The sequence below is a fragment of the Dendronephthya gigantea genome, unplaced genomic scaffold (assembly GCF_004324835.1).
Source record: "Dendronephthya gigantea isolate DGI-Jeju-01 unplaced genomic scaffold, DenGig_1.0 000031F, whole genome shotgun sequence".
Lineage (NCBI taxonomy): Eukaryota > Metazoa > Cnidaria > Anthozoa > Malacalcyonacea > Nephtheidae > Dendronephthya > Dendronephthya gigantea.
In genome coordinates this window covers 1,652,184-1,661,944 of record NW_021163041.1, presented here as the reverse complement: position 1 = coordinate 1,661,944, position 9,761 = coordinate 1,652,184, and positions in this window count along the sequence as shown.

The following is a 9,761-nucleotide window of genomic DNA, read 5'->3' as shown; positions in this document are numbered from 1 at the left end:
ACATTTCTCACCCCGAAAAGTAAGATTTTCGTCAGCATATGAAAATTCCGAAAAAGAAGATGAAAATTATGAATCGACGGATTTTAGAAAACAACCAAACGGGTTTGACAATCCTTCGACACAGAACCGGAGGAAATCATTTGACAATAATATGCTGTATCACCATGCAAATCTAAAACGGTTCTCTTCAAAATGGATACAAAATACAAAAAGGGAAAAAAATTTGGACAGAAGAGCTTCTTTTTCGATGAAGAAACGAAATGAATCCGGTTTACAGCGACTCGAATATGAACTTTCGAACTTGAAAGGTCGCTTGTTTGATAACCTTCAAGAATATGAAGATCTGAAGGATTCATTTCCGGACAAGAACTTTCCGCCAAATTGGGAACCACCAGCTATAAGGATCTTAAGAAGTAAAGTCGAGAGACTGAAGGAAAAAATTGAGAGGGAAGAAAATAAGTTGAAAGAAAAAGCTGATGATAAGGAAGTTACAAGGATGGTGGAAAGCTTACTGCAACATTGTGGGGATGAAAATATTTCCGACGATTGTGATCCTCTTAAAGAGTTTTCCTTAACATCAGTTGTGGACAACGAATCCCAACAAACAAGAAAAATTATTAATGATACGAGGCTGATAAACAAAATAGACAGAATAGGGAAGAAGACGGTTGTTGTGGTGCCCGGACAAGAGTTAAAAGTCAGGCAAAAGAAACTATTTGTAGCTGGGGAAATTCCACCTAGAACCCACAGTGAACGAGAAGCTAGCAAGGAGGCCCTTCATTGTGCCTTGTCTCAAATTCCTCCTTTGAAAAAACGTGTGAAAGCAAGAAAGTTCAGCAAGCTTTCTATCGATAAGGAGAAGAAAAAAGAAAATATTGTGGTTATTCCAAACAGACGTCGCGTTGCAAACGGCCGGGCATTTGTACACGAAAGGCAAAAAGAATTTGTGGCGTCTCACAAAAAGCGATTGCATGAAATGGACGTGAGCTTTACTAGGACAGCTTTTGAATCTTTTGTTTAATGAAAGTCTGTAGGTAGAAAAACTGAGCATAAACTACCTAGAAAGTTTGTAGGTAAATAATATAAATATAACCAAATTAAGAAGCTTTATAAGAAACTGATCAATTTTTGAACAGAAAGCTTTTAGCGCACAAATTTCAATGCAAAGAGATTTTGGTGGACTATATGTAGGTATACATAAAGTTCCTAAGCAAGATCTTTTGGATCTCGAATCTTCCTATCCACCAGCTTAGATGCAAGTGCCGTAGTTTCAAGCCGGGTCTAATGAAGGCCCCGTTTACACTATACCATATTACTTTCCATACCGAATTAATTTTCAGTCCAAAGCAAAAAATAAGTTCATCACTTTTTAATGTTGCCATAGAAACAAAGCTAGAGTCATTTTTGTACGACACGACTTGGCTTACAAATTTCGCCCAAAATATGTTTTGTACCGGATTGGTCTGTTTACACTGCTCCGGTACATACCAGATTACTTTTTATATCACCTCGAAACCGGAGTGATTTTCGCTCCGCAGCATGTACCGGATTACAGTGGAGTAGTATAAACAGCAGCCCAATCCGGTACGAAAATCGCTGCGTTCCGATGCAATCCGGTATAGTGTAAACGGGGCCGAAGTGCAATTTAGTTGTCAGTGTTAAACATGCATGCCATGCCATGATGGACTAGTGTATAGAATGATTCCTTAGAATGGGGCTAATAAGATGCAAACTAAATCCTTGGACTGATGAAGAACTTGTTTCTGTATAATATAGCTAATGGATGAAAATTAGTATATTTATGTATTAAATAGTCAAATAAAGAAAAACACGACAAAGAGAGTTCTATGCTATAAACCATTCTAAAGTGGGCGTTATTTGTTACGAAATTTAGTTGATATGCTGTGGACTTGAGGATATCCAAAGATTGTCTTCTATTTTTTCCTCACGGCTCACACAGCACCCGTTTATGATTACTATATAAATTTATAATTATGTTCAATTAACAGAAATATCATGATGGTTATTTAAATGAATATCCGAACATAAATCAAGTGATTTTGAAAGTAATTTTTGTACCGGATTTAGTTTAAAGCGTAAAATAGCTTATGCATAATAACATCCATTTCGTTGTCTTTCCAATAAATTCGCCAAGTGAAAAACTGGCTTACATGTAAGGTAAAGACGAAGACACGAAGTCATATACCATTTGTAATCTCATATATTTCGACCGGAGTTCATGAAATATAACTAGCAGCAGCATATGTATCAACGCCGCAAACGTTGATATATATATACTTCCACCAATGAAAAGTGAAGAAGACATTTATTTTCGCAGTTACCGATTTCCGTATATAGAAAGATGTCATATTACTTCAGTGACTTTAGAATTACCCGGCGTACCTAAACAAATATTTGACTCCGCAGGGCAGTTACGTCTAGTTACGCCTTGCATGGGTGTAACCGATATATTGATATTTTGTATATATAATGATTATATGTAATCTTCTTGTGTTGTAGGGGTATTTGTTAGTTGTTACACTTTATATCTCTTATTTAATTACAGAAGAATATCAGTATATACATATAGTACTATAGTACCAGTTCCTAGGCGTCATTCGTAAATCTACCGTTTGTAATCCTAAAAGAGAAGTCTTTAGACAGTTCTACTGGCGAATCCGCCATACAAATGGGGAGCCTTGTAATAAGGTAATATATATATATATATATATATATATATGAAATTCATCAAGTGGTTTATTTTTGGAACTATAATTACTTCGCCAGTGATTAAACTGAATCGCCCACGACCATAAGTATTAGCATTACAATGAGAGCAAAGTAGTTGCTAACTTTCGACTAACAGGAAAAACTCAACGGATGTATACTTGCAATGTCGATGGGTGTGGGCAGGTGAAACTCTAACACTCCTGCATGTGTTTATGTTACAGGAATTTAAACCTGATAGTTTACAATTACATATAAAGAAATCAATTTATATACTGCATGCATGGCTTACAAGCTACCATGCAACGAACGATGAAAAGAGAATCCGGTATGATACGGAAGTTAAAACAGCATGAATCACTTGCTATGTTCTTTTATCTCTTATAGAGGTTCAAACCTTGAATTTTCAGTTCCTGAGTCTATTTATCCAAAAATAAATATTTTGTTTCAAGTCAGATTATATGTAAGAAATGCATATAGGCATTATAGCTATAAAGATCCTCTTTGCATGCATGGCAAATTTTCTTTGAGATAAAAAGCACTCGATATTTGTCTATAAATGCAATTTACTGTGACAAATAAAATATTCAACCATATATGCATCCAAAAATGCATGGACACCAAGCCGGCTCGATAGAAAAAGTCAGAAATTGATTTCATTACCAGAAATTGGTGACAAAATGGCTGTCGCTTTTGTCAGTGCTAATTTGCATTTAATCCATACACAATAGCCTTCGAGTTTTACTATAAAATACATTCAGTGAAAATATAAAATGTCGTAACGTCAGAGCCACAGACTTGCAGCACTGTTTGCCGACCTCTAGATGGTTAGAACAGCTGTTTAGAAACGTTTTGGTAACCGAATCTTTTACCTTGGGTATTTCTGCAGTCCGCCAAATTTAAAAATATACTGCCCAAAATATCAGTCTCATAAGGCAGTCTCATAAACCATACAAAGCGTATATACACATTTGAACACAGTCAGTTGGCGGAAGATAGAAACACCCAAGGTAAGTAATTCGATCATCAAAGCGTTGTAAAACGGTTGTTCTATTGATCTCGAGGTCGGCAAACAGTGGGCAACATGCAGGGTAACGGCAATTTTAGGTGTTGTACTTTTGCTATATGCACATTTTATAGTAAAAGTTAAAGGCCATTATTGTTGAAAATTATATGCAAATTAGTTTATATGCAAATCACCATGTCACAAATTTCTGGTAATGTTTCTTATAATAAATATACCAAACAAACCACACCCTGTTCACACCTTACCGGTTCGTATGGTTATGCACGACATGAAAATTATTAGCCATGTCAAAGCGAGTTTCGCCCCAAAAATATTGGTAGCATGATTGTTTTAACATGCATGATGAGAATGAGAAAGTTCTGGGGGACATGCATAGATAACGTAAAACAACTTACACTGATGTCGTGGGCATATTTTTTTCTGTTATCTGCATGTCTATGCATGTCTCACGGTTTTGTGAAGGACAGCTAGAGAAAGGCTAATAACATGTGGTTAAACCATATTTGGTGCTCAGTCATGATCACTCAATGAATTTAGAATTTAGACAGCTATAGAGAAAGGCTGATAACACGTGGGTTGATATACTGCTATATAGACTTACATTTAAACCATATTTGGTGCTCAGTCATGATCACTCAATGAATTTAGAATATCGTTCAACGTCTGAACGTCACCTTCTACAATAAGGTGACTAACTGACTCCCACGGTATCAACTCTCAACTCATGCTTATTACACCTACGGCTACACGATATCCAGGCTTTTCGATGCCATGACTCTCCAAGGCCGTTTTATTAGCGATATATAAATAGTTATGTGACATCTCTGCATAGTTATCTCAAAAATGTGATACGAGTTACCTGCGGAGCAGATAAAATTGCCACAAAGAACCTAGCTGTATATACCCGCGCGCGAAACAGTTAGGTGCATGCCACGCGAGTTGGCCTGGCTGTGATTACTTCAACTGAGACGTACAAAAAAATGCGTCTCGTAATATTTGTGTTTGAAAATACTGAAAATAATAAAACAGGAACACTGTACTCACCTGATTTAATTAGACATGCAAAACTAAATTGCAACTACGACTTCAGTTTATAGGGTTGAATTCTATTGTCGCGTTTTAATACTCTCGCACGAATAAAGGGTAAATATGATATATGCATGCATCTAAAATCGCCTAAAATAAGTTCCTACGTATAAAAACGTGAAGATGAAATTTATCTAAAAACTCACAAGGAACGGTGGAAATTGTTTGACAAGAACGTGGAGTTATTTAACCTCGCCCACTCACAGCATGCGGTATTCCTCCAATTAACTCACTCCCTGCATGTTTATTATTACATATCCTGAATTTTTTACCTAGCAACATTTAATCTATATTATATGCGTGGTATTAACCGTTTTAATGAATATACCATATATACCATATAAATGTGAATATATACCACATATATGCCCAGAATATACATATACAACTAATACAAGTACAGTTGTTCCATGTTCATCAAATTCTCTGCAGGATGCTTTAGTGCATGCATATTGCTCAGTTAGATTATCTATACTACATATCAGAATAGGAAAACTTTATGGGTTCTAAACCCCCGCTACTGAATATCACACAATGCTTAACTTTTAAGGCATATGGATTATTTCAGGTAATAACTGACAATCATGAGGTTTATTTTATTTATAATTTCACGTAATAACGATCATGCATGAGGTTTATTTAAAATAATGTATTCTTTCGTGTTCATTCTACATTAGTATTCATTGGAAAGGTTTCTTAAAACTAACAAAAATTACATAACTAGATTATTTTTACATGCATGAATTTGTTTTATAAGCGGTCTGGATATATTATTTCTCTTTGCCAATTTTCATTCAATAGCAATTAAGCTTAGCAATTAAGCATCATTCGAAGTGTACTTGACGCGGCAATTAAATAAAATATAAATTCATGACCATCATGTGAGCAACACGCCTTCCGTTCACACCCAACATAAAATGTGCACCTAAAATACAAGGCATCGCTTTCCTCGTTATATTTTGCAATATCGCCACAACAGTTACTGTATCCAGACTCCAGAGGCAGAAGTTCATCATTTTAGTCAACTGATAAACATTTCAAAAGACCATGCCCGCATCCGCATGTATTCATTGATGAAAATGCAAAAAACCCACGCATACATGCAGTTATACGCCTGCATGAAGTGACGCTAATGAAATTAATATCACAGCTTTGTTTAAACTGGGCTAAACGGACTTGATAGACTACATACTAGAACACGAACTTTGAAGTTTCGAGCAGACTTTCGTTTCCTACTGCCGTTAGACGGTACCGATATACTTGTACCAAAAATCGACGATTTTGACGTTAACTTATTTTTTGTTGTAAGTTTTTCAACAATTTTTTAGATAGTGGTAGTACAATATCAATTCAAACGCCCACGCTCAGCCTCTTGCTTTGTTATACTAACAGCTAGAAATTACTGTACCAGCCCCCAACCAAGCGGCCTCGTCGGATAGCATTCCATTAAATAACGTAATTTACACTAATACCATGCATACACATGCATGCACATATGGCATAATGAAATGATATGAAATACGCGATAAGTTACCAATGCATCAAATGCGAAACTATCTTGGAGTTAGACAAGAGTCTAAAGACAAAAAACTGAAAATTCAGTTGATTGTTTAATATATATATATATATATATATAGCAATAATATAGCAGCATAAATTTTAAAATCGCCTACATTACCCTATAAAATACCATGCATTACGACTTGAATATATGCGAGGGACTTTCATTTTAGTTTTTTCAATGATTCTTTTCGTCCTTAGTCACCATTTATTTATATTTATTTATAATGATATTTATCCAGCATACCCACATCACCTAAAGTGTTTTTCAGTGGAGTCCTGCACCATCATTAACTACCAGCGTTTCTTGTTAGTTGTTATTTGATTGCAAACTCAAGGGTTAATAAATTTCAAAGATTACATTTAGGTTTTATGCAAGAATGATAGTTGCACACAAAACAAAACATAATCCAAAGATAAACATCTTGAAACCCAAAATATAGGTTAAAACAAGACAATGACGATTTTGCAATAAAATCGAAATATCACGAACTCATTCTTTATCTTGTTTTAACCTATATTTTGGGTGTCAAGATGTTAATCTTCGGATTATGTTTTGTTTTGTATTTCTTGAAATTGTCGGCTCAGTGGTATTGCCTATTGCCAGTATTGGTTTTTGAATAGTTGGATAAAACGGCGATAAATTAAACATAGTCGTAGATTAAACAAAGTCGAAGTTTGTGAATACACACGTTGTTATAACATGTGATGTTCAGAAAGCTCTTCAGTAAACTTTAAACATGCAAGAAATATGATGAAGTATTGCTTATTTTGACTCATTAACTCATTTTGCGTTAATACCGAGTTAAATGATGTAAAGAGCAATGTTACAGCATGTGTTTTCACGTGAATGTAGCAAAATATCCATCCCTTTAAATGTCGCTATTGTTCTAAATTTATTTAGAACCACTGATCCAAAGCGTGCATGCGACGAATTTTTGGTCAGTGCAGAGATAAACTTTATGGTCTGTCATGCCATCGTTTTGAGATGTTCCTAAAAAAGCCTCGAAATTAGTCAACCAGGATTTCTAACTTTTTGCCCACCACCGGATGAAACATACGAAAAAGACGGCTGAGAAGTAGCTAAGGAAGCTATTACGTATTAGGAAATACCTCAACAACCACCTACGATTAACAGCGCATCAACTTTCAGCGGAAGTATGTAAATACGGAACAATTCCTATGACGCTTTTAAGCAATCTGGGCTCGTTTCTTAGATAACATGATTCAAGAATCACCCTAGAAATTTAAATGTAAAGCTTGGAAACTTGCATTATATAACTATAATATTCTCTACTTAAACTCAAAGTATGGTTTTTAACCAATGATATCTACATTTCAAACTTGTAGGTATACATACACAGAACTAAATTTCATGCATGTGCTTTACAAGAGAAACGGATTACCTTCAGATTATATGTTGAACGATTGTAAGAAATATATATAGCTTATATGTAATGTACATGTAGTCAAATTGCATATTTGACATTTGTCTCTGTCAACGTGTCGATGTTCAATAAAGCAATGCTATAAACGTAACGTTGTTACAAAACTGGAAAGTATAGAACTAATGTGAGACACATTTTCACAGACAGTTTTGTTGAAAATCGTTAAATCGTTAATGTAGTGATCGTTAGCTTGATCTGATCACAGCTTGTGTTAACAAAGTTAACTGTGTACACTAGTTGGTGTACGGCGTCACTCGGCAGCTCAGTTTATTACGCTCTAGTTGAATAGCGCAGGCTCAGGCGCAGGTTCAAATCATGCCAGAGGGTCTGTTAATGCGTTAACCTCGTTATTTGTCACTATCATTCCTGGTCTAAAATGTAGTACTATATATAAATTTACGTCTATCATCAACAATCAGCTTCTAACAAGTCCTTGGCTCTGCTATAATTGCTTAAGAACTACGAACAATATGCATGCAAATTTCAAGCACATGAATTTATAATATATTTCCTGGCATATTACTCCGTATACTATACAATTGCTGAATGGGCAAGAAAATGAGTGAAGTTTTCCCTGCATGGTTAGGAAATACCGGCCTTATACAAGATAACTAACGTGTAAGTAATTATCAGCCTAAAATAAAAGAAGAAAATCAAAATATTATTAATGTCATTATATATACGCAAGCTTATGAGGAAACTTTAAAACTATATAAACAAGGAACTAACGAAATCATTCTAAGTTTATCATCTAATTCCCACACATTAGTTACGAAAGGTTGTTTCCCGACACGTCACTACACAGAAGCAAAGGCACCTGGCATTTCACTTCATTTTTTCCAGAAACAGTCAGAATATATAATAATATCGAGTGAAAATCCCCAGGCGAATTGCGATGATGAGTATTATTAATTGCTAGTAAACGTTTAAGGAAATTGCTCTTAGAAACATTGTATCATGTGGCACTTGAAACGATCTTGTCTTCTATATGTACTCTATAGAACTACTCAATTTTTTATTATTTTTTATTATGCTGATTTGAAGAGTTTTGGCCGTTAAATTGTATGCTAGCGTTTCACCTTTATATACGTCTCTGTGAAATTCTTTATTTCACAACTACACAACTCATAGACATGATATACAGTTTCACTCTACAAAGTTTTCTTTAAGTTTCTGAAGTCCTTAAATTAACCTTAGTTTAAATGCGATGAAACTTACATGGGCGAAAATTACCACGAATTGGACAAATTTTTATCCGATCATACGACGTTCAGGGAATATGCCTATTCAGGATAACGTTTTGCTTCGTTTAGTTAATCTTGTCAAGGTTTCAAATTAAAACACAATTCGAGCGTACATGCATAATGATATGTAACATTTATATAAAATTACCGTTATGGGATTATATCACGCCAGTACAATCACTGAACCTTCGAATTTCCCGCTTATTCTAAATTTAACAATGATGTTAGGATATAACATGCGTGGTTAGAATTAGTTCTATGGTGTGATGTCTCGTTACTTACGTTACAGCGGGAACCTAGTAAAAAGTAAATTTACTTAGGCCTAAGTATAATTACAGGTACTCCGGTTAAAATATACCTGTGGAAAATTGCTTTGGATTACATATGTACACAATGAAATATCTGAACCAAAGAAACAAAGAATTGGAAGACTAAAAGCGGAGTTTTAGCTCTAGCAAATCCAAGTTATGGAAATTAGGATTCATGGACCATGGACGTGGTGTACGGCGATTGTGTAGTCTTTGGTCGAGGAAGGGAACCGGGAAAAACCCACGCGTCAACAAAATATAGAACATGACATCATGCTACAAAATTTAAAGGAGACAAAGTGGACAGGCAGTATAAAACCAGCCGTTGGTAACTTGTTCAGATACAAAGCACGAGCCACAA